This window comes from Crocodylus porosus, unplaced genomic scaffold, assembly GCF_001723895.1.
Source record: "Crocodylus porosus isolate Cpor-Errol unplaced genomic scaffold, CroPor_comp1, whole genome shotgun sequence".
In the NCBI taxonomy this organism is placed as follows: domain Eukaryota; kingdom Metazoa; phylum Chordata; order Crocodylia; family Crocodylidae; genus Crocodylus; species Crocodylus porosus.
In genome coordinates this window covers 51523-78057 of record NW_017728950.1, presented here as the reverse complement: position 1 = coordinate 78057, position 26535 = coordinate 51523, and the positions used below count along the sequence as shown (strand labels likewise).

Here is a 26535-nt window from a genome sequence, read left to right as displayed (position 1 = left end):
AGCAGGTCCAAGGAGGTGATCCTCCCCCTCTATGCGGCAGTAGTTAGGCCGTAGCTGGAGTTCTGTCCAGTTCTGGGCGCCACACTTCAAGAGAGATGTCGACAGCATGGAGAAGGTCCAGAGAAGGGCCACTCGTATGATCAGGGGACAGCAGGGCAGGCCCTATGAGGACAGGCTGCGGGACCTGAACCTGTTCAGCCTCCACAAGAGAAGGCTGAGGTGGATCTAGTGGCCTGTTATAAACTAGTCAGAAGGGACCAGCAGGCATTGGGGGAGTCACGGTTCCCCCGAGCACTGCCAGGAGTGACTAGGAATAACGGTCACAAGCTGGCAGAGGGTAGGTTTAGGTTAGATATCAGGAGGCGCTACTTCACGGTCAGGGCAGCTAGGGTCTGACCCCCGTACTCTTTCCTGCCATGGCAGGGGGTCGGACTAGATGATCTACTCAGGTCCCTTCTGACCCTAGAAACTATGAAACTATGAAAACCTTAGTGTTACATTAAAAGAGTGAAAAGTGTGGGGAAGAGTGGCAGTTGTCCAAAGGAACTACTCTGAAAGTGGGAAGTTGCAGTTGCGATGTAAATTTTCAGAGAAAAAACTAAACAAAACAAAAATGCATAGCATGTTGTACTACCCAGGACCAAAAGGTTTCCTGAGGACACCAACACATATCATTGTAAGAGGAGCCATTTTAATTTGGTGGCTGTTCAGTCAGCAATATTTTCCCTTTTAAAAAATAGTCAGTATTAGAGACGGAGCCTTCAAAAAGGCAAAAAAAAAAGTCCCAAATATCCAGGTTTTAATATATTAACATTTTTGTGACAACATGTAATATGGGCATGGCCCCTTCGTAGGTTCCTCAGTGTATACATTAACTCATTTCATTTGCAATAGCAGGGCATTGGCAGTGCCCTCATACCCCCTGTTTTTTTCCAATGGCAAACTGTAGAGCTTTCTTGCTGTTTCTGGTTTTCTAGTGCATTGTTGTGCCAGCATTTGAACTGGTGATTTGGGGGAAACATTGGGTGCATCTACACATTACTACTCTTTAGTTAATGTGCATTAAATCTAGTATTTGTGGGTGCCTGTACATGAAAACAGAGGCTGTTCTGACACACTGCAGCAGCATCCTGCCTTTCATGTATCAATGTCCCACACTTAAAAATGGCAGTGGGGGTGCTTGAAATAAAGTTCATACAATGAACATTATTTCAAGTGCCCCCACTGCCATTTTTAAGCTTGGGATCACTGATATGTGAGATGCGGTGGCACTTTTATTAGTGGCTCTTGGAGCACTCAGAACATATGTTAAAGTGCCTTGTATTGTGAGGTACTAGGAAAATGTGCATTAGCCTGGCTTAATGCGCATTAACTAAAGTGCACACTTTTAAAATAATGCTTAATGTGCATTAGCCTATTTTAATGTGCATTAAGTAAAAAGCACATTTTCAGTGATGCTTGTATGCTTATTAAAACAGGCTAATGCACATTAAAGTGCACATGTAGATGCGCATTGAGTAAATGATTTCCTGCAAATGCAGGGAACATGAATCAGTGGTCCTAAGGCCCCTTCCAGTCCAGCATTCGTATTTATTGGTGTGCCACACTTTGATTTCTTAGTAGCCTCATTTGCCTCTGTTCCTCAAACACTTGGCAATTCTATTTTCTTGGATAAAGTTTTTCACCTACATATAGGACCTATAGGATTAGAACCTATAGATGCTGTAGACTAGGGTCAGTGCTTTTTGCCCTGGTATTTCTCAGTGTAAAGATTACTTGTGTTATATGCATGTATCCAAATGTATTTTTGACCCTATCCTGCTTTTCCTATCTTACCATCTTTGAAAAAGGCCTGGCAGACTCTTGAGAGCACATGGCAGAGGGAAGAGAACTGTGCTACCTTAGGGAACCTGAGGTTTTGTTCCACTTTCGTAAAGAAAAATAATTAACATAACATACTGCAAAGTAAAGGAGGAAAATCCATCTGGAGGTTTGGGTGAGAAACCACTTGAAATTAATTCTCAAGTTTCTTAATGTCTTCAAAAACTTTTGGTCAGATTATTACCTTATATTACTTGGCTGCTTACCTGTTATTCTTTAGGTGGCTGGGGTTAAGATGTGGTAGAGATTTGCTAGAATGGCTTGGGTCTACTCTGACCTAGAGACAGAAAATCATTATGAAGATATAGATTATTTGGGTCCTTAAAAAAAACCTGGTGGCCTCTCAACTAATTCAGCTTGTGGGCTGTTACCTATGTTATAAAAACCACCAGCTATTTGGTTGACACTGCCATGTGGGTTTTCCCTCTCCTTTAAGCTTAATGCAGGATTTGGATTGAATGTTAATAGCACCACATCCATTTTAAATTTTTGTTAGAAAATTTCTTCTTCAGGTCATGGTGTTCTACTGAGAGAGCCCTGGGAAAGGTTATGTTCATTATAGGCCTAATTTTAAAAAGGTGCTAAGCTTTCACAGTTCCCACTGAATTCAGCCAAGGTTGTGGGTGCTCAGCACTTCTGAAAGCACTTATGTGGCCTGTGGGGAATTCAGCATGCCCAGGGTCTCATTATTCAGGAGCTTAAAAATTGAAAGAACAGGGGGGGAAAAAAAACAAACCCAAACTTCATAAACATTCATTAAAGTCCATCACCAGTGTCTAAGCAGCACGATAGCATAACAATATGTCAATTGTCACTTTGTAGCATGCAAGTTCAATTTCCAAATTACCCCAGTAACCTAAATAACGAAAGAGAAAATGTACAAAGAATTAATATGGCCATCTGGAATGCATAATGTGGAAAGATCTGCAATGAATTACATGGTCTGGAAAGTGGCTGGTCAAATTCCAGAGAGCTAAGATAGACTTCAAAGTCTGGCTGCACATCAGTGAGACTGCTGATCAGCTCAGATATTTCAAGTGGGTGTAGATGAATGAATTTATTACATTTTTTATCTGTTGTGTTCATATGGGAAAACATGACCATAGACAGGTTCTCCATTAATTTCATGCTGGAGTCTATGTTTTTTAGCTACAAATCATATTTATAACAAATTATGTAGTCTCATAACTTTAAAAAAGGTATTTTCCTATCCTTTATTATGTTGCTGCATTACAAGGGCAATAGAAATCTGCAGAAAAACATGCCACAACTAAAGTATGCTTTTTGGAAACTTTTTAATGGCAGAGCAAGTCATTGTTTTTCATTTCTTTAACTGCCTTCCCCGCCCCCAAACTAAACTTAAACACATCTACCATTTGGGCTTGTTCCATATTTTTAAACCAAACTCCTCCAAATTAATTGCTAGATTTGCTTCTGCTCCAGGCTCCAAACATTTCTACTTTCTACTGATTTGAGCAAAACAAATGGACCCTAAATATTATTATCATTATCAGTATTAGTAGGAGCAATAATAACAACAACAATATATTCCAGTATCACAATCCTCAGAATTGGAGTGTTATACGTTCAAGCATCTGGATATGTTATATGATCATTTTCTCCACCAGTGCAATGAGGCAGCCATTCTGTAGGCTGTACTTTTCTATAATGGGATAAATTACTTTTTTCACCTGCCCAGTTCTCCTGTCTTTTTGACAGTTGTAGATATTATAACATGCGATATAAAGAATGCTTCACTCTGAACCCCAGGGGAATGGCTGGATCTGAGCAGGCTATTAAGAATTGTTACACAGAGCAATTATTCAGATATCCCCATCACTTTTGAGCAGCAAAATAAGTCTATTCATCTCATGTGATACAAAAGTGCTACTCAAAACAAACTCTTACTAAAGTAGTTACCAGGTGGGTTTTTGTACTGGCTTTTTGTCATTCCCCTTTTAACTCCCCAATGTAGTAGATTTAAATATGAACTCTCAGGTAAACTGTTGAAAGAGTCATTTAATTGATTCATATTTATTTATTTATAAATAAATGTTAGTATAATGCATCCTGCCATTTTGTGTACTGAGCAGCAGCAGCAATAAAATAACTTACTAGAGATGTTCCCTGGGTGACTATGTTTGTTTCTATATTTCTCAAACTTTATAAATTTAAAGGACAACACCATAACCCTAACTCTTGAGCTATGCAATGAGCCATCCTCTAGCAATGCAGGCATACACGCTGAAGCAAGTAACAAGCCTTTCCCCCGACCACCAGAACTGCCAATCTATAAATATGCCCATATAGCATTATAGAAGCCATACAGCCTCCAGCATTATAGAAGCATTTGGTAACCATATACCTGTATTTGCATTTGGTAACCAAGCACCCCTGCACACAGAGGCATGCAAGAAACCATCTACCCCACCAAGTGCCCAGCTCCCTTCAAGATCCTTCTTCCCTCTTTCCCTTCAGGGCAGAAGAATGAGGAGCTTAGGAATATGACTGTGGGAAACAATAATACAGTTTTGATCATTTCTCCCCCTCCCTTCAGTATTAAAGTTCCCTGGATGGCACAAATTAATGTTCTGATTGGGCTTACTAGTGATGGACCTAGGCAATCAGGACTCATAGTAGAGATGATATCTTTTATTAGACTAACAAGATTTTTTTTTTTTTTTTTTGCAAAAATCTTTAATGGCAAGCTTTCAGGCACAAACACCCTTCATCAGGCATTGGAGAAAAGATTGTGAAAGTTCTCCTGGGTAGAAATGAAAGTTCATATTTCATAGGATTTCATGGAGTCAATACATGGAAAACTGCTCCAGGCACTCAGTTCATAGCTAGTGATGGACCCAGTCCCTTTACCTTTAGAGTCAATGGGTGTTTTGGCTTACAACACGATTTGAGGACTGAAGCAGCATCTGGAAGAGCAACCACCACTTCTGAACACAAACAGGCTTTTGCCCTGAGAACTGAAGAGCTATCTAAAGGCAGATAGCATATAGGACATGAAGGTGAATTTAACACAGATGCGTCTGCCCCATCATTATCCTTCTTGAAAACTATGCTCCTCTGATCTTTTTCTTCATACTGGTTACAAAAATTCTTCAGTGAGAAGTCCCCCACTGAAGGCTTAGGAATTAAGGGGGGTTGCTTCATTCTTGCTGAAGAAACTAAAACATGCACTCAGCAAGTCCCCGTGGTAATTTGGCACTTCAGCATCCCATTTCTTCCGAGACCCAGATGTGAAGTATCATGGAGATGGACAACACTTACAAGAGAAAAAGTGAAGCTAGTATTTCAGAAACACCAAACAGACTAGAAATAGCACCTTAATCCTTGCCGATTCACTTATTTTGAATTCTTACTTTAAAAAGAGGAAAAAAAAAAAACTAACCTGGATTTTATCAAAATCCTAACTGCATGTCCTGAGCTGCTGTATTTTACAAGTGAGACTGCTCTGAAGGTATTACAGTGATTTTAAACCCTCACTGAGTGAACAGAAGCATCTGTTGTAGTAAAAATGTATGCTCTTCATCCCAGTCTTTTGACATAACTATGGATATTCTAGAGTCTCACAGTGGGGAAAAGAGAAAGTACAACAACAATTATAGGAAATGTACCATCTGGACAAAGGCTGAATTGTGATACAATTGTTTGAAAGATCAGTGCTCAGTTCTCATTTAACCTCTGTCATGTACTGACAGTATAGATTGGCTAAGAGTAACAATAATCACAGTTTACATATCTCATAACTATACAGGCAGATCCAAATAGATGATGTAGGCTTGAATACTCCAACTTTCAGAAAGGTTTAAGCTCCAGATTTAGACATTATGAATTGAATCCATTTCTAATGTCTTTTAACCAAAGTAGTACTTAAAAGACTGGATTTATGGACATTCATTCAAATCCTAGAAGTATGCTTGGTTTAATCATTTTAACATGCCCTATTATTTGCTCTTCGCAAGTGAAGAAAACAGAAAGAATGGCTTCATGCAGCTACGTGTGTTTGCATCTAAACAAATTATGAATGGCTGAAAGCTAATTTTGTAATTTGCTATTAATATTCTTCTGTTAACATCAAAATCAGCCAGTTAGACAGCAGATGCAATACTAAAAAAATTTAGTGAACCATTAAAAACAAACAAAAAATAGGTAATAGGAAGATTTTGCCAACATTGTATAAACTTAAGTTTGTTCATATAAATTATTCAGTGCATAATTTGCAAATAACAATTTTAGACTTGCAAAAAAAAAAAAAAAATCAGGATGAGTCTGAGAATGTTTCACCAGCAGAAAGACATAAACTTATTATGATGGATAACTGATTCCCAACCAGAAAACAAAATGTGGCTGTTCAAAGGAGTAATAAAACTGCCACGGCAAAAAATGAACAATAAAAAAAAATGTAGAGATATAAGAATCCTCTAAACAGCCTTGGATGAAATGGCTTGGGAAAGTAATTTGGAATTCAAAATACAAGGAGAGGATCAGTAGAGGCATAATACAGTAGCTGGGCATCCAGGGCAGTAGTGACATATGGGAGCAGCAGCAACTTCTGATACTACTGGCCATGCGACTGTGGCGGTGGCTGTTATTTTTCGACCCTCTCCATTAAGTTGGCCCTGAGGTTGCTGCCTTGGGCACCCCACCTTTGTTATACCACTGAGTATCAGGACCTCAGAGAGAAGAGAATCACTGTCCATAATTACTCTGAAACCTAATAAAAGGATATTTAATATACATTAACTGTTCAATTGCTGATCCTTTAGCAAAAATATCAAGCCAATGTACTTCTCCATTCTTGAAGAAAATACCGGGAGATATTAGGTGAACATGCAAAAGTGGAGCTATTTCCTGTTAAGGCTTTCTCTAGAAGAGAAGCAAGAAATTCACTGGATCATACGAAAGTAGGGCTGGAATGGACCTCATGAAGTCATCTAGTCCAGCACCCTGCTCAAGGCAGGATCATCTCTAACTAAACCACCCCAGCCAAGTGTCTATTGTTTCAACTTCCAAAGCAGCCTGCTCCAGTTGACCACCCTCATACTCAGAAAGTTCCTCCTAATCTCCAATCTAGATTTTCTCTGTTGGAGTTTCAAGCCATTGCTCCTGGTCCTGTCTCCAATACCACAGACAAAAAAGCCTGTGTCCATCTTCTCTCTCCAATTGGCCTTCAGAATATGAAGACTGTTATCAAATCTCCCTTCAGTCTTCTCTAGACTAAATGACCCTATTTCTTTCATCCTTTCCTCGCAAGTCAGGCTTCCCTGGCCTCTATTCATTTTTGCTGTGCTGGGAATGTATGCAAGCATTTGTTAGGTTGGGTTAACACATTTTAGGTTGGGTTAATCCACAGTAATCTAAAGTTAGTCCTTATCTAACAAAAACCAATGTTAGATCAGTAGCGCCAATTTTAGGGTGACCTGATCCTGTGTATGTTTGCACACCCAGCCATTTTGATCACCCTGAGCTTGGTTGATTTCTTCTCGTTGACTGCAGGCCATTTTTCCAGTCTATTCATGTCAGTAACCTTCACCAGAATTTCAGGTTTGTCTTGACTAGAAAGTAAGTGCGTGATTAAAATGAATTAGCTAGTACCAGCTTAGACTAGTCATAGTTTTACATCAGCACATGCTAAGCTAATCACCTTGAGGGCTATAAGGCACATTGACCTACATATCCATTGCTCAGCTGTTAAAACCTTTAGCTTTTTGCCACCCACTCAGTAATGGATTTCTGTATAAGTCTATGTATTATATTGAAAAAAAATTGTGCAGCGCTAGGAAAAGACAATATAATAATGTGAATATAAACAGAAACAAAGCAAATTGCCATGCACACGACTGGGTACAGAAGGACTGTGAAGGAGTGAGAGTTTGTGGACAGTACCTCATAATTAATATCTAATGCTCTGCACAGGGTCTTAGGCCTTGTCCATAACTTGCGCCCTGCAGCTATGCAGAAGAGGGGAGTGTCAATCAGTGCTTACTGGAAGTCTAAAAACAGGAAGATATTCATCTATTAGGTTCTGTTTTGCATGCATATCTGTCTCATTTGTCTTGACCCCATGTTTTCCCATTCTCTTTTAGGTGTTCTGTTTTGTCAAATGGGTTATTCATCCTTTTGGAGCATTTAATTTACTCTTTGCCAACCCAAGTCAAAACACAGCCTATGTTCCCCTTGACTGACATTTGATATTTGGAGATATGCTTCAAAATGTATTAAAAGTTTGGAATCAATCTCCAGCTCACATTCTGCATGAGCTCATTCACATTCAAAATCAGCAGAATTCATGGTCATGGTTACCTAATTAGGAAATACATAAGGTGTTTTCAAAGCCGCCGTTATCCAATGTGTGTGCACGTGCATGTGTGTCCCATTGCAAGTGCCAACTTTTCCAATCACTAATAAGAAAGAGTCATGTTTATATTGCCACACAAATTCTGTGTTTTAATGTGTACTTCCTAGGAGAGTGACCTGAGAAAAAAAGAAGACTTTATGATGAAACTTCTGATCTAATGCCCAAAATATGCATTTCGTTCTTTTCATTTCCTTTCAGGAAACAAAAAGAATCTTTTAAGCTACATATTTAAACATAAAGGAACCAAAGTAGTTTTAAACAAATGATGCAGTGAAAAATATGGAGAAGATGCATGCTAGATTGGTCAGTGAGAGACCATTTAAAAAAAAAAAAAAGCTGCATTCCAAAATTTTTAAGCATAATGAAATGCAAATCGCAACATCTTTCAAGTGATCATTTTATACTTTCCGTGATTTTAACCTTTTTCTTATCCTTATCATCATTATTATTATCCTTATCATCATTATTACATAGAACAATTCTTTCTTTTTATGCTCTATCACCTTTCCTCTGAGGATCACCAACTGCTATTCCAATCTCCAATTATCCACTCTGTGTGGAGGGGTGGGGGATAGGTAAATAAGGACTTATCCACACCCACTGATGGGCAACCTGATGCAGAAAACTGGTGTCATTTGCCAAGGTCAGAGACAGAGCCCAGGAAGCCCAAGTCAAGCTGCTCCTATTGTTCACAATGCTCCTTTCTTCCTGAGTGCATTTAGTTTGTTAAAGCCATACCAGGAAATTTAAGGCAGCACCTTGAAGAAGACGAACAGCAAAACTAATCAGTTCCCACACCACACAACTGTGTTCTGTAAAAAAAAAAAATCTACTGTAACCTTGCAGAAATACTAAATGGACCACCACCCCTGTGAAGGATGAAACCTAGCAATTCTTGACAGATTCCACCAGTACCACCAGACTTTTATTACAATCACTTTGCTCTCAAGAGTTTGTGAGAAATATATCTTTAACAACTATTATTATTTCATTCTCTTGCATTAGGGTTGTCCCCACTGGGGGAATCAGGTTAAGAATTATTGCTGTCTCTGACTTTGGAGAAAGCTTTTTCCAGCAGCACCCTTGCTTTATGGATAGTGCAGTGAAAAAAAGTAAGTCTAAAACAGAAAGAATATGTGCCCATCTGCCAGGCTCCAGAGCCATTAGTAAAGAAAGGAGCCAAGGTGGAGACAGGAAAAACAGGAGCAATATGTTTTAAAAAAGTAACTTAAATGCTTCCCTGTTAAAAGACATGGTCTGCTTCCCCAGGAAGCCATTTGCATGGGATTCTTTAGTGTAAGCCCTTTCCTTCTGTGAAGCCATGGGCAACCAGAGAGATGAGGCAGGACTGTATCTGCTGGATTCAGCATAAGACCTGTACAGTCCCACAAAGCATATTCAAGTGTACTGAAATTCAGGGTAGCAGAACCATTCTTGGGTTAACTCTCACGGCTAGATTCATAAGAATACATTGTAGAGAGGTGCCCAGCTCAAGACTTTTAAATTCTCAAAAAAAATGTGGCAGTGCTGGTCAGCACATATTGTGCTCTTTTCCTTAATATCAGATCAGTTATCCAGGAGCATATTTCATGAAAAAAGCTTTATTGATTTGTGAAGGAACCTTAACACAGCTGCCCAGACAAATGTTTCTTTGCATTTAAATTGATTGGAATTGACCTGCTGATTGCCACAGCAATCTAAAGGGCTCAAAAGTCACCCTAAAATAACCCAAGAATTTTAGAAGCATCACAAAATGACTTGATAGTGTTCAAAGTTCCTGTAACCTTTCCCTTTTTTGTTTCCCTCCCCTTGAAATTTCAATTTAATGCATACATATAATATATTTATGAGCTATTAAATTACCAACACACTGAAGGGAGTAGATATGCAGAGTCTCTTCCTCCCGCTAGCTCTACATTGTATATACAGATGCTATAAGGCTAGCATATATACACATATACATATATACGCATGCTGCATGCAACTTTGGAAATCACTTTACAGAAGCTCTCATAGAAAATATGCACCACCTGCAAGTTGTAGAGCTTTTTTTTCAGGTTCCCAGTATCTGTACCCAAGGCTGACTAGGGAATTCAACAGCTACAAAGACTAGGCTTAACAGAAAAAAAGCAAGTTAAGTCTATCAATCGAAATTAGATCAAGGTTACAATCATTCTACCATAAGGGTGTTTTTTCCTATAGAAAGCACAACAGCATTCAGATAGAGAGCATACTTTTAAAGTGCATGAAAGACACTACATCCTAAAAAGTGGAAAGAAATATTTCCCAAAACACACTGCCTGTAGAAAAAATATAACTGCCTAATATATTTCTAGCTAAAATTCTACTGAGCCTTCTGAGTTTCTTCCAGTTTCTACAAGTTTAGTCTCTTTTAGCACCCCAAATGAGGCTTTTTATCATTTCAAGCACCATCCAAATATCCCACAGGTGAAACAGGTTCTTAACTTATCAGTTTACTCTACTCCAATTAGGTTCAAACAGGATCCTTTATAAAACTGGGCGCAGATGGTGCCTTTTTCCTTTCCCTTTCCCCTTTTATAGAGCTAGTTCACAGGTATCCATTTAGCCTTGTATGCCAGGAGAAAGTTAAATGTTCCCCAAATCACTTTGTGATTTTTTTTTTATGCAATAAATAACCCAATTATGTAGGTTGCACATTTAGAATGGGATTTGCCTTTAGAATAAAGGAATCATGACTGGGTCTTCCACTACATAGCTTGTTCCTGCCATAGTATTCAGTAGAATGGTGCATTAGAACAAAAACCTATTTAGGGAGCAAGTCAGAAAGTACAAACCAAACCTAGTTGTTCACTGGATGCCACTGAGTGAAAAAACTTATATTTTATTTTATAAACCTCCCTGCTTTCCACACATGAGAGCATATGCATTCCTGTGGACTTGTACTTCAGTCTCCATATTCAAAAAGCAACAGCAGAGATTACTATGGATTGGATTTAGGGTAATCACCATAAATTTAGCTCACTTGGGATGCAGCATAGAAAACTGACCCTACATTTCTTATTTTATTTAATTCCCTGTCTTTTGGGGTTCTGAACTGTAATTTCTTACACATGTTTTATTATGCAGTACTTTATTCTTTATGTTATCACAGTTCTTTTACTCAAAGCAGCTAGGTTCAGGTCACAAAGAAAAGATGCTCCTCATCTGTAGTACAACAGCTGTACAAATGGTTTCCTGCCTTCTGCACCTAATATGACACCCACGCAGGCTGTGGTACGGAGGTACAGAAATGTAACAGAACTTTATTACAAGCTCTGGGCTAAAAATCACCTTGGGCCATGATTTTAGTACACAAAAGGACAGATTTACCCATTGGCTAATCAAATTAAGAGATGACAATGACACGTCACAAGTAAGACTATTTTTATAATAGCCAAACTTTGATTTATCATTAAAGAAGCATCAAAGGAATTTTTTATTTAAGGTGCTCTAGATCTAAAGAACTTCTGGGCACTGGACCTTTTTTTATATCTATTTGCACAATTACATACCTAATTGGACTGATAAGTTGCCTGTGCACATTATGTCAACGAATAGCTGAGCATTTAACCAGCTGTATGTATCTGTATGTATTTTACATGTCAGTTTGAAAAGAAATCAATACCTGTACTACAATTTGTATTATTTCTATTTAAAAAAGAACTCATTAACTGACAATACACACACAACCAGCCTATTTATTAGGAAAAAATCTCTCTTCTTTTTCCATACCACAGAGATTCAGCAATTGTCCTGTGTGTGTATCAGAGAAAGACAGAAAGGAGAGGATGTGTATGTGTGTCTTGGTACCCATAGACAATTCCTATTAAGGTTAAAGATATACATGCATATGCACAGGATCAGGAACACTGGTGTCTTGATGATTTTGCCTTTTTAATTCCCAAATGTCCAGCTAAAATAGAGTATACAGCTTCTGCTATCATTATGGTGAGGTGTTGTGTTTTTTAAATGTTCCTGTGTGTGGACAGGAAAAAGTTTATGCTCTAAAATAAGAGCAGCTAATTGTTCCCAATAAACCCTAAATGACCCAAAACACATCTGGTTTCAGTTTTGCAACCAACTCAGAAATGAGTTTTAATTTGTCAAACATTTGGAAACCTATAAAGCAAACCTGGGGCCAATTTCTAATGAAAGTAGGACAGTTGGTGGTATTATGCTGAGCACCATGCAACATTTCTGTTTCATTAGTTTTGCCAAACTTATTGGTATGTGTTTCACTTGGGGAGATATATCTATCTATCTATCTATCTATCTATCTATATATATATATAGTGGCTTTGTTCAATGCAAAACACAAAACAAAATTTGGGGATAGAAAACTTGTGTGGCACTTAACCACAGAAAACTATCACAGCAATTATTTCATCTCCATTATGCATGTTTCCCCCCTCCCCCAAATCATGGTAATAATGATTAGAATATTAGAGAGATTGAGCCACAAAACTAGGAACAATTTCCCAAATCCCAAAACTTGGGGTATCCAGAGAGTTTTGACTGAGAACATTTCACAGGCAGGAGTTGTACTACAAATTCAGATTTAAATCTTACTTCACACTACCTTCTCAGGAATGCAATGTGGTTACACCACTGACATATTCAAGTTGTATGCTGGTCTTACTCCAATGACTCTAGTATATGTTATTTCCTTAAATCTGTAGCAGAAGGCCAATAAGAGGATGGAAAAGGTTCTAGGTCTAAAATATTTACTGAGTCAGAAACAGAGGCGGGGGTAGTTTTAAATCTAATGCAATTTTCTTTTTTCTAATAGAATTTCTTGTTCAATGTTAAGAGAAAGTGCCTCTGCCTAATTTTTTACTATTGCCACACAACAGTGTTAGAAGCAAGTTCCTGTCTGACACAAGGAAAAGCAGAAAGGGCCACAGTTTAGAGAGAAACTGTTTCAGGGAGGCATGTTTTCATAGGTGAAAGCTGACTTCGTGAGATGCTGATGAAGTAAGCTGTCTCCTACAAAATCATATGCCTCTGAACCAGTTAGTCTTTAAGGTGCCACCCTCCCCTTTCTTTTGCTGTGTCTTCAAACTAGCAGGGCTAACTAAATCACATCCCTTTTTTTGACAATGGGAATATGATCTGAGGGGAAAGATACAGCAGCCAGAGTCAAAGAAAGAAGGGAAGGGAGCAAGAGGAAATGAGGTTTATCACTAAGCAGTGCACTTCCAGCTGTGCAATTCACTTGCTGCTGTGAGATAAATATAATAAGAGCATTAAGCCCCCACCAGAGCCAGAATCCAAAACTACACTACAAGGTTTTGCTTCACTGAGTGATGAATAAAGTCCATAAATATTCTGTTAAAAGATGCCCAATATTGAAAGGAAAAATATTCACAATAAATTACATGACAAGATCTGGCCGAAGTACAAAACCAAAAGAACCACTGGGGTCTTGCAAAACTTTTTGATGAACAACAGCAAAAAAATGTCTAGTATATGAGATGACTAAAGGAATGGGCCTTTGTTTTGTCCCTTTGCTTTTGTATCTGAAATGCCCTTGGATAATCCATTTTGTGATATTTTACACATGTGAAATTTGCACGTCATTTCCCAGATGTCAGTCATCCCTAAGAAGAGGATGGTCTATTTGTTCATAGGAAAAAGCACGAATTAACTGCAACCGAAGACATGGCAATAATAATTGATTAATTAGTTAACTATTTCTACCACACTACCAAATTGGAGTTCAGCAGTTTTACTGTTTTGTTTACTTACTTTGTATCTTTAAACTGTTTTGCTGGCATTAATTGAAGGTGTCTCTTCTTTTAATTTCAAAACACTGCTAGAGGGTAAATAGACTAAAAGAACTGGCTATGGTTAGTTTTGATGTCAAAACAAAACATAATTCAACTGCTAGTTTGCCCAGCTAGGAATCTGCATTTTTTGATCAGAGTCTACCTGTAATACATATGCAGTACACACTATGCTAGCATACACATTTCAATTGTCTGGTGCTTATTCTTATAGGTTTATACTGAACAAGGGGTCAGCCAAGTTTTATGGGTATTCAGCTGAGTTACTCTTTAAACTGAGCGTAGGGTGATTGTTACTAGAAGATCTCTTGAAGTCTTTGCTGAAAAATTCTAATGAGCATTTCTTTGAAATTATTTTTATTTGACACATCACAGTAGTTCCCAGAATCTCCAGTCAGAATACCAACCTACAAAGGCCATGCCTTAGATAGCTGACAGATGACATCTGTTCAGGAAATCAGTTCAGAGAGGCCTTTCTTTCCGTAAATGAAAGTGTTGGATGTTGAGGAAGGTAGATGAAGCTAAAAGAGAGGGGAGTGCAGGGTGAAGGAAAACCTGGAAACATACTAAAGCAAGCAAGTTGGCAGAAGTGTAGATTTCACATTTCTACTTTATGAGAAAAGCCAGTGAAAATGTATGCCTGTCCCTTTGAACCAGTTCATCTCTAAGGTGTCACCCCTCCATGCATTCTGCTAAAGATGAAGACACAAAACTTAAATCTAATGCAGTTTTTTCAAAGAGATATATGATGTGTTAGGACCACAAGCAAGGAAGATGAGCTGGGGGGTTAATGCAAGGATTAGGGTGGCCAGGGTTATGTAGATTACAGTAATCAAGAGGAGACGGTGAGGACCTAGAGGACTGTTTTGACTTTTTTTCAGATGTGAAGATCTGAAGAAGAATGCCTTGCATTAGAAAGCTTGTCTAATTTAATTCCAGTTATGCAGCTGGCCCAATCAAAAATACCACCTAAGAAATCATTGCATCTCTGGGACTTGTTACACATTAATTTTAGATTGCTCTTGGAGCTCTTAACCCCTGGATTGTCCACACATTAACACCTAAAACTAGTTTTAAGCACACTTTGGGCAGCCTAAAGTTGCATCACTCCAGAGCAGGTTTATCTCTGATATATGTTATCTAGCTTTTGGTTAATATGTGGTCACTTCCCACACATGAGTCACCCAAGTTGCAGTCCTCCAGCATCCTAGGATGCCATGTCCCCTCCCCACCCTGCTGTTCTGTGAGGACAAACTTTCCACCCCCAGAAATATCCTGCTCAGGGGACAGTTCTGGTACCAAGCCAACTACTGCTCCCGTTCCCAGGGTTGTGACCTTCCCACACCCAGGGGTGCAACCCTGTGGAAGCAGCCTGCAGAGCACATGCCAGCAAGCCAGGTCACTGGGCATGGATAGGTCTTAGTGGGGCCTATAGGGAGTAGGGCAGTTATATGTTCCCTCCATGTTCCTGCCCTGGTAGCTCATCTCTTACACACCCCCACCTAGAGCAGGGAAAGAAACCTGTCCTGGCTCACCAGCCCTGTAGTGGCAACTCACAGCTATAGCTCCTAGTTGAGCCCCTGCTTGTCAGCCCTCTAGTGGCAAGTCGCAGCTGAGCAAGTGGGGGACGGTTAAAGGCGTTTTTTAGCTTTAAGGTTCAACTGCTCCAAACTCAAGCTAGCACTAATTTCCATCAACATTTGAGTAGATCAGAGTGCAATGTGTAACAAGGCCCTCACGTGATTAATGTACCATCACAGCTAAAACATCTAACACTACCATTATGCATATGAAGGCAGTTGGGAGAGGTACTGTCCAGATCATCGCTCTGTGTCCCAAAATGTGTTTCATGAGCTAATATGTGTTAATCCATCAGAGGGGACCAGAGTTTCAACACCTTTCCTAACAGGGTGGAAAACAAGGGATTAAAAACTGACTAAGAAGAATGGAGTTATCTACCCTAACAATAGAACAACCATCACAGGGCATATTTCCAGGTAGCCCCCACTGTGAAGAACCACAGGGGATGTGTAACAAAGACACCACTGAACCAAACAGTAATTGGGACCAGATTCACACAGGAGGAGTAGAAGTTCTAAAAAAACAACAAGTCTAGTCTGTGGGAGTTAATCTGAAACCAGGCTAGGTCCCAGGGCTCCTGAAAGAATGCAAGTGGGTTCTGTTCTGTTCTGTTCTTGTACATTATGCAGCAAGCCTATCTAACTTAGTCTGCAATGAAGTGAATGAGTAGTTGAGACTACCTGTGGATATGTTGTTTTAAAATCTTTTGTCCTCTAGCGCTTTGTTCAAGGTTCCAGACAAAGGCTTTATTTGCAAGAAGGCAGTTAGTCACTACCCTTGGTCACAGGTTTCCAGAGGAGGAAAATTTTGTTCAATATCATCATCAGTGACCTGGAAAATGGCATAGAGTATACCCTCTTCAAGTTTGCAGATGGCACCAAACTGGGGGGAAACAGTAGACACGCTGGAGGGTAGGGCTAGGATTCAGAGAGACCTAGACAAATTGAAGGATTGGACCAAAAGAAATCTTATGAGGTTCAATAAGGAGAAGTGCAAAGTCCTGCACTTAAGACGGAACAATCCCATGCACTGGTTTGGCCTGGGGGCTGACTGGCTGGGCAGCAGCTCTGCAGAAAAGGACCTGGGGCTTATAGTGGACAATAAGATGAATATGAACCAACAGTGTGCCTTTGTTGCTAAAAAGGCTAATGAGCTAATGGGATGCATTGGTAGGTGTGCTGCCAGCAGGTCAAGAGAAGTGATTATTGCCCTGTATTCAGCACTGGTGAGGCCTCATTTGGAGTACTGAGTCCAGTTTTGGCCTTCCCACTACAGAAAGGATGTGGACAAATTGGAGAGAGTCCAGTAGAGGGCAACGAAAATGGTGAGGGGGCTGGGGCACACGACTTTTGAGGAAAGGCTGAGGGAACTGGGCTTATTTAGTCTAGAGAAGAGAAGACTGAGAGGGGATTTAATAACAGCCTTTAACTACCTGAAGGGTGGTTCTACACAGGATGGAGCTAGACTGTTCTCAGTGGTGACAGATGAAACAAGGAGCAATGGCCTCAAGTTGCAGCAAGGGAAGTTTAGGTTAGATGTTAAGAAGAACTTTCTCACTAGAAGGACAGTCAAACACTAGAACCGGCTACCCAGAGAGGTGGTGGACTCTCTATCCTTGAAGGTTTTTAAGACCCAGCTAGACAAAGCTTTGGCTGGGATGATCTAGTTGGAGATGGTCCTGCTTTGAGAAGGGGGTTGGACTAGATGATCTCCTGAGGTCCCTTCCAACCCTGATTTTCTATTATTCTATGAAATACAGATGCCCATAATTCATTTGGACCTTCAGAGTGATTTGTGGTTGGCATACACAAAGGATAGTGTAGGCAGGTTCTAGTCTAAGAGTGAAAAAAGATGTTATCCCACTATAAGATATGGAAGCCCAAGTGCATTCAAGGGGTGAGAGAGAACACAGGAGTGCAAGTACTCATGAGTCTTGCAGGACTGCACCAAGAAAAGATGAACTTAGACAAATAACAAATCAAGAGAGTTTAATACAACCAAGGAGTGTAGACCAGAGCAGAGGGGAAAAAAACCTAAAAATGAGTTCCAGTATATGAACAGAAGTGATGGGGAGATAGACATGTTGTGATGAGGGGAACAGAAAAGTCTTGAAAGGAAGAATGGAAACAGATTCATCAATGCTCAATTTTAATTTATATCTCTACCGTGTGTGTGTGTGCACGTGTGTGCATATAGCATAAACATTTGTAGGCTGCAGCTCACTTCATCAGCTGCTACCCTGCCTTCTAGCTGACTTCAGACTACCACAGCTAACTACATCTCTCCCCATGAAACTCCATAAGCCAGAGAGAAACTGAAAAGAAGGAAAGAGGAAGCTGCTGAAGATGAACAAATCCTAATCCTATGGGAAGGAAGCTGACCCAGAGAAAGAGACAGGCAAGAGGCTATCAGAGAGGTAGAAGAATCCCACGAAAGAAGGGGACACAAACCCTGAGGCAGGACAAGATTTCACAAAGAGGTATATACCAACAGATGCTCATTAAAAATCTCAGTAAGGGGGATCTGTTCTTGTTTTCTTAACATACATGTGCCCTAAATGCTAGATAACAACATGGCCTAGAGCACATCCTCTCATTTAATCCCTGACATGTTCTCACACAGCAGCTATATTTTTTACCAAACTAGACCCAACTATTGTTTTTTTGCTTTTCAGTTAAACTATTGCATCCTTTTCAGGTCCTGGATGCGTACTTAAAGAACCACTGCCACTCTTTGGCAAGCTTCATAATGGGAAATGCTTTAAGAGAAAGAGCATATACATTTCTTCTACATCTACTTTATTTTTAATGCTGATTACCAAGATGTACATTAATTACAGAGGTGGACCCATCATAGAATAATTCATGTTAGTCAAAGAGTGCTCTCAATGGCCCAATCAAACCTTGGTGGGGAGAAGGTCCTTTAAAATGGATATAGGATCTGTCACATTTGATTTAGCAGAACGAAGGTCTAACCCGAGCCATCCCCCCCGCACCCACACACACACAATATTATTCTTTTTTAGCAATTATAACATTTCAAAAAGCTTGCAACTTTAGTTCACTATAGGCAAGCATCCCCAAATGTGGTTGATTTATCCATCTCTCTCTCACTGGGAGCAATCACTGTGCATGTTGTAAACATCCCTCTATGAGTAAAGCAGGTGGGGAGGGACTTACCTTAGCGAGGAGAAGTGGAGTTTTGGGGAGAATGCTGCTCACCCAAGCTAGCCCATAAATCATGGACTAAGTATAGACATTGGATTTATGGCACTTTATAACCTGCCTGCCATCTGATAACCCCAGGTAACCTGTCTGCATTTTACCAGCTACATTCTTCTGTCACCAGTTCAGCATTTCCCCTTTCCCCACCACTTGTCTCACACCTGCTGTCTTCCACCCCTCTGATCCTCACTGCCACAGATTTGCATTTTCACAGGCCTGCATTTTGCATTTTAGCTTCTATTCTACCCGGGAAAGCACATAATTCACCAGCAGACTCTCTATATGCCTGAAGAAGGGTGCCTGTGCCTAAAAGCTTGCAAAGAACAACTTTTCCAACTGTTTAGTTGGTCTAATAAAGGATATCACATCTACCCAAAGAACCGTGTCTGCCTTTCTCCTACAGTAATACATACAAAGTTTATATGTATATTTTCTCTCGGAACTGGGAGTAAAATGACAGAGCAGTTAATAATGCCCTGTTCTAAAAGAAATATTTCTAGAAGGGCATAAGCTGAACTATATCCCTAGCGGCCAGGAGCCTTCACTCGTTTTGAAGGAAGGCTTCTTATAGGTTTTGTTATGAGGTTTGAACTGGACAGGCCCAAGTAAGGAACCATAAGGAGATATGTTATGTAGCAGGAATCTGGAGAATCATTGAGCTTTTGAGCTTGTAGACCTCGGTTTTCAGCACACAGGGGACCTCCAGACTTTCATGAGTAAAATGCCTCAAGGACCTGACACATCAATGTGTATTTCCCAAGAGCAACTCCATCTCTGGAGAGCCATAATAGAGCTCTTAGTTATTTCTAAAGTGTGCTGAGAGTCCTCATCACTTCTTTAAATGCAAAATATTATGAAGGTAAATATGTGTGACATTTGTGGGAATGTCATATTTGGAATTCTTGCTTACTCTGCTCTTGGCATTTTACAAAATATGCTGGATGCTTCACACAGCTCTATTTATCACCTCTCCTAAGCTTCCCAGCACATTTATATTTCTCCCACATCTCAGTACATTCCCTTCCCACCTCACAGCTACACTTCAACATATTCTTTCTTGGGTCCATCATACTTCCTGCTCACCTGTTTAAAGCCTTAAAAACTGCTATTTAAAATAATGGCCTAAATGTCTTACAGATGCTCAAGTGCAAGCTGAGATGATTACATTATGGACTAAAACATTAGACCCATCATTGTGACCTTTGCAATCACGTTTTATTTTTGCCACTTGCTCACACAGTGCACATCTGGCAATGCATTTCTCCCAGTTCTACTTAACATGTAAATTATTCTTTTAATTAAGTAAAATAGTTTATCTAACCTAGTAACCAGGAACTTGCTATATAAGGGGGGATCCAGCTGTTTCCCTGCATTTGTTATTTTGGTAATAAGCAAGTCAATGTTGATTATAAAGCATTCAAAGGGATGTCCTCCAATACTATAAGTTTGATCTAAAGCCTATACCAGCCAGCTATTTGCAATTTGACCTCCTAAACTTGACCCCTGGAACCAGTCAGCCTCACCCCTTGTGAAATTCTGGGAATGATATCTGCACGAAATCAGCCTGCACCTGCCACTTTCTATATCGTGTTGGGAACTCACCACTGTGCTGGAGGCCTCAGTCACTGTAATTCTATCAGCAATCCCACAATTCCATGTGCTTATCATCTAGTCTTTCTACATCCCTTGCCTTTTCTCTCCTGCATGGAAGTAGAGACTAACCTGGAAGAAAAGACAATAATCCTCAGACTGATCTTTAGAAAGGTTCCATTTTAGACAGAGAAAGGAGTGGCTCGCATAACTTTGCTTGGTTGAAAGCTACCTCGAAGTGGATCCTAAATATCTGTGTAGATCAATGTAAGAAGTCAGAGAGTCAAACACAACCCTATTTATGTATTTGTTTTAATTACAGTGTGCTGAAACATAAAAAAATAAGGAGGATAAATTTAAACAGGAAGTTACTGTTAGTTAAAAGTAATTAGAGTCCATTCTCCTTTTAGATATATAGGGAAGTCAGTTCACAGACTCAGTAAAAGCCAAACTCAAAGGTATAAAACAGGATGGTCTGCAGTCAGCAAAGCATTAAACATGTGTGTAAGTCCATTCTAATTGTGAGAAATACTTAAGCATATCCTAAAATGTAGACTTGTATTTAAGTCTCGTTGAAGTCAATGAGACTCTTGCACATGCCTACAAGTAAATGCATGGTTAAGTGCTTTGCTGAATGGTGAGGGACTTCTGCATCTGGACTCAACTAAGAGCAAGTATTATTACTCTAGCACAATCTGGATCTTGTTACCTATGAAGTTACTAAATGTAGTTTTAGTTGTGTGGTAGTGTTAGAGGTGCCTGAATCCCAAGTATAACTGGTCGTATAAGAAAATTGGCATTTTTTGTTTAGTATGCCCCCCAGTAAGTTGTCACTGGTAGCCTTCCTGACTTGTTAAGGACCTTTTGAGCCTTTCTGTTACTCTTTCAGCCAAGTTCCTTCAGTATCTCTATCATCTACCCTTAACCTACTTCAGTTGTCAGTGTTTATTATCTTGAAATACATTCTGGATCCTGTTTCAAATAGTCATTATGTCGAAAGGGTAGTTATTCCCTTTCTAATGGTTGTGTACTCACTTAAAGAATTTCTCACCTCAAGTGGCAATTGTTTTTGACAAATTTAGCATATCTGAACAAGTGTTAACTGAAAGAAATGTTCCTAGCTCTATGTCTGTTTCTGTGTGTATGTGTTTAGCACAGAGAAGTGGCACTTACTAGGGATTGCAACAGTTTCTTTCTATTTTCTGTTTTGCTCTTGATAAAGCTGAGACCTCCTTTGAAAGTATGTGGCTGTTTGCTTAAATCTTTTAGCCAAGGCAGGTCACCAGCTAGTGGGCCTAAAAAATAAAATTATCCTGAAAATTGTTTTTCTTTCCTTTTCCTCTGACACTACAAGTCATTTCATTTCTGGTGCAAAAGACTTGTAATGTGTAAAAGTAAAAGAATAACTTAATAATATTTGAAAATTGGACTTAATGTTTTGAACCAGTATAAAACACCATTTTTGCTCTAACAATTCTTAAGCTATTGACTTCTAAAATTGTGATGGGCAGACAATGGTGTTACAAAAAGCTCAAAATAATGAAAAGCCCTGAATAAAAAAAGGTTTTCCCATTTTATGACAACTGGGACAAAAGAATATTTTCTTCCCCTTTGCTCTAGCCATTTGTACCTAGTTTAATGTCAAGTCCCTGTCAAGTCCTTCCTGACCTGAGTCTCCCCGCTACAGTGATTGCCTGCAACCTGCAATGACATGAGGTCTCTGAACTTTGTCTTTTAAGTCATAAGTGGTAGAATCCTCACACAGGGTATAGGGATGCATAGCCACCCTAGCACTGTTACTTGTTACAAGCCCTGATTCCCTGAATTTCAGGAACAGGGTTATCATTGATGCCACAGGATTTGAACATATGCTTAAAGACATCATGTAGCCTCATATATCCAAAGACAAACAGTGAGTATCACAAGAACTGCCAGCAAGTTAGGTTTCACACAGCACAACGACATTCATTTCTACCTGTGATGATTCATGAGCTACCAGGGCTCAAAACTCTCTCTGATCTTAATTCTACACTAAGGAGCATCTTATCCTAGAAACAAGTCTTGTTCATTTTAATGGACATGGAACATGGCACTACTTAATGTACAAGGTTATCAGAACATGGACCTCTCTACTAGTGCTTTTTCTGTGTGTTTCTCCAGGACTAAATATAAAAGACCTGTGTAATTCTTAAACTTAGTATTTAATATTTATTATTATACAATACCCTTTCAGTGCAGTTTGCCAAGATCCTTTCATTGGTCACTGCCAGGGGTATGTGCAATTTGGCCTTGGTCTTCTGCTGCCCAGTGTCCTACCAGAGTAAGACATCAGTGTGAAGTCAGTGCTGCCACCACTGATCTCCAGTGTTATGCCCTTCCTGCAATGTGTTTGTATCTTTTGATGTTGGGAGCTTATTATGTCAGCTGATGAGGCCCTGACCTGCCCCTTGGAGGACTCCTTCGTGGGGCTCCACCCTCCCTTTCACCCACCTTTACCACCTTCTTGTCTGGGTCATCGTGTTGTGCAATTGTATGTGATGCTGTGAATAGTCACCTTCTCATATGTGATTGGGATGACTGTGTGTGCAGCTCTCTGAACTAGAGTATATAAATGCATAGAAAGACATTAAACTCTGTGCCCCTCTACTGGGTTGAACTCAGGAGAGAAATCCTCCCCAAATTAATTCACTAAGGATCTGTGGCTTAACATGCTTAGATCAACTCAGTGTTTATTCAAAGTCCCTAGCTCAAACTTAATTAATTCATTAAGGGTCTGCAAGTCAATTGACTTGAATCAATTCTTAGCTCCATAGACAAACACCACTGACCCTATCATGTGCCTGGGCATAATTACCTCTTGGGGAACATCTGAGGTCTGGAATCACATGGAAACCCCTGCAGGAAAAAACCATCCCTGTCCACAAATCAATTCCTCCCAATCTTGACTTCCTCCCCCAGAGCAAGCTGGGCTTTACAATCAGGGTCTCTTTCCACTTGGAAGTTTTCCAAAAGAAAACATCAAAACCATGCCAGTGAATTCAGCAGACTCACCCACAGTTCCAACTTTCCCTGTAAGGTGAGCCCTCTGGGTATACAGTGGAGAGTCCTATCTTTCATTGTAGGGTATCCGTGCTGCTTCCACCAAGCCCGCACAGCAGTCTGTTGGTATCAGCTCCCATCTTGGTCACCACCACTTGAGTCCCCATCGAGTTGGAAAATCCAGCTTCCTGGAGCTGTGCTTCCATGTTTTCTTCAGTGGTTCTCTGACCACTCTTGCCAGCTGTCATACTCTTGCTGACCATGGATCACCACGGCACCCCATGAACTGGAAAGGTCTCCTACGTCTCCCTCCCCAGAGTGCCATGGATTCCCCCTGGCTGCCCCTTTCCAGGGCCAGATGTAACTGGCTTCAGGTTTCTGCCACCAATCCAAAAGGACCGCAGTGGGATGCTCCCTGCCTCAGCTGGGCTTTCCCTTCGCACCCAAAGTGAGTATGCATTGATTTCAGTTTTAGGAATTTCCTTCTTGCACCATACTTCACCCTTCATAGTAACAAATTATCTGTGTCAAATCTCCTAAAATAAAGTTTATATATTATTGCCTGTCCATTTTCTTTAACCAATCAGTTGTTAAAGATTGGACTCCAAAGGAATCAAGGCTGTAAATAAGTTAGGCATTTTTCTAGTGTCTTAGATCTTAGGTAGACTTCTTTGGACTCGCTTGTAAATTTCTCCCACAATGTTGTTATACTGTAAGTGAGATTATCCAATATGTCACAAGTGGCTGACCTATAAGAAAAACTTCTGAGGAGTCTGCAACACACATGTCCATAGTTATTGTCTCACTTCCACTCTTTCCCTTTTTATGTGTTTATTTACCAGTTACATATCATCAAAAGCCTAGATTGTGAGCTCCCAGGGACAGAGACTGTTTGTGTTATTTGTGTGTAGTGCCTAGCAATTGGTACCCGACTCAATAGATACGATGAACTATCATAATAACTCCCCTTTGCGAACAATAAACATCTATAAAACTAAGAGAAAATACTATCTCTCTTTTCCAGGACTTTCTTAGCTCTTAGGCGGGCTGAAAAGAGACTCTTTTGCTCCATTAGATAGTATCCCTCTATGGCAAAGCATTTCCCTTCTAATAACTATCTTGTTAATAGATCTTTCCCTTTGTATATTTTGTTCCCCAGAGTATTCACCTAGGAAAATTTCCGTTTGTTTTTTCCCTCATGGCTACGAAAAATTTCTCTCTTTAAAAGCAAAAATATCCTTCAATCAAAGTGTTGCTAAAAATGGGTTCTGACATTATTTTCCACTGACATATAGCTGAAGAAGGCTCTGTATTCGGGTATTTTGTGTTAATACAAAATGACAGTTCCCAGAAAGATCCCACTCAAAAACAGGCTTCAGCTTTTTTCTTCTTCCCAAATTTCACAGTTGTAATAAAGCAATCATTCAGACTAAGAGATGACGACATGACACCTGTGAAAATATAAGTGCATAACTGGCACGATGTCATCTCAAATCTGCTGGAGCTAAAATAAAATTAAGGAAATTACAGTGTTTTCCTTCAAATTATTCACACTGCAAATTACCCATAGGACAATCCTGAAAAAGCTGGTATTAAGTAAGTAAGAACAGCACACCTCAGACAGTTGATGGGTTGACACAAACAATATATTTCAGTAATGCATTGTTTTTTATACAACACTGTGTTGCCAATTCAAAAGCTGCTGAAGCTGAGATCCCCATTAAATTCCATTAGTTTTGGATTAAGCGCTGAATGCTCAATCTGTGCTGTCATGTTCCATTTTAGATACTTCTTCAACAGACCTGCAAATGGCTAAAGCAAGCTTCAGTCCTGGAGCAACAACAAAAAGCCTGTCTAGCATAGCCTGTCTTGACTCCAAGAGTTTGTTTGACATTCATTCCTCTATTGGACAAAAGATGCTTAACCCAAGCTCCCAGTTCCCTTCAGGCCTACCTGACTGAATTTGGACTTTCTAACATTCTTAAATGAAACTGAAGGAATTCAGGGCCAAATTTTCAAAGTCTGATGCTTAAGTTACGCACTTAATATTTGGATGTACACTCAAAGAACACCTAATCCCTCTCATTTGTAGGAGCAAAGGAGCACATTTGCCTTGGCAAAATGATTGGTGCATACTTAAGAAGCCATTTTGCTCATGCTTCTGTTCCTCACTTGGTATGCACTTCTGGCTGGCATTTGTCCAATTCATTCACAAAATGGCTGTGTGTGCAAACCTAGTAGAATTGCATTAAACAGCAACCTTTGATTGCTTGCACTCGTGCTTTTCTTACCATCTTACCTTGGTGTTCTGGCATCACTTCAGCTGCACACTTCTGTTCTCCTAGGGTTTATGCTTTCTGCTGTATCTCATGCTTTTATACACCATCATTTTTCTGTGCCCGTGTATCAGGAGGCTATGGCTTAATTAAATCTTTTCTCATTCATGTGCACTTCAAAGACATCAAGGTTAGGGGAGCAAAGTGGGAGAAAATCCACTCTATGCCCATACACTGACGGGTTATCTTTACATTAAGTACAGATCTGAATATCTGAATCCACAGCTCAAGGCAAGCTTGAATACATCATATTAGCAAAGGTACATTTTTCATGACCATGTAAAACAGGCTTAAATAAATACACTTCTAAAAAAAATCATCAAGAATGGAGAAAAAGAGAGACAGTATAGAGTGAATAATTGGAATTGACTTTTCTTAGATAATTAACTGTGGCCTCTTCATCATTACGTACTGCTTGTCTTTTGTGTAATGCTTATGCTTCATTCCTTTCAGAGGCATTCATATACTACTTTACAAATCTGCTCTTTTCTCAGTAAATACAGAGTGTCTTCAGACCCAGGGTTTCTTTTCCATCGTGCTGCTAGAGAATTATGAAATGAAGATTAGCAAATTCTATGAGTACATCATAAATGAGATTAGTTCACAGGGAGAGATATTACTTGAGGTGATATCTGTGGGTGGAAGATATTTATCTCCATAGCAGCACAACGTTTACAAATAAACCAAATGTATCACGATCACCT

At 39.7% G+C, this 26535-nt stretch overlaps 1 long non-coding RNA gene across 1 annotated transcript in view; it reads right to left on the bottom strand.

Moving 5' to 3' along the window:
- LOC109323747 overlaps positions 1-25894 on the bottom strand; it is a 47899-nt gene extending 22005 nt beyond the window's left edge. Inside the window, exons 1-2 of the long non-coding RNA XR_002104739.1 lie at positions 25787-25894; positions 2088-2158 (exon numbers count right to left, since the gene is read on the bottom strand). This is a non-coding gene — a long non-coding RNA (uncharacterized LOC109323747). The remainder of the gene's footprint in view (positions 1-2087; positions 2159-25786) is intronic.
- Between the last annotated feature and the right edge of the window lie 641 nt (positions 25895-26535).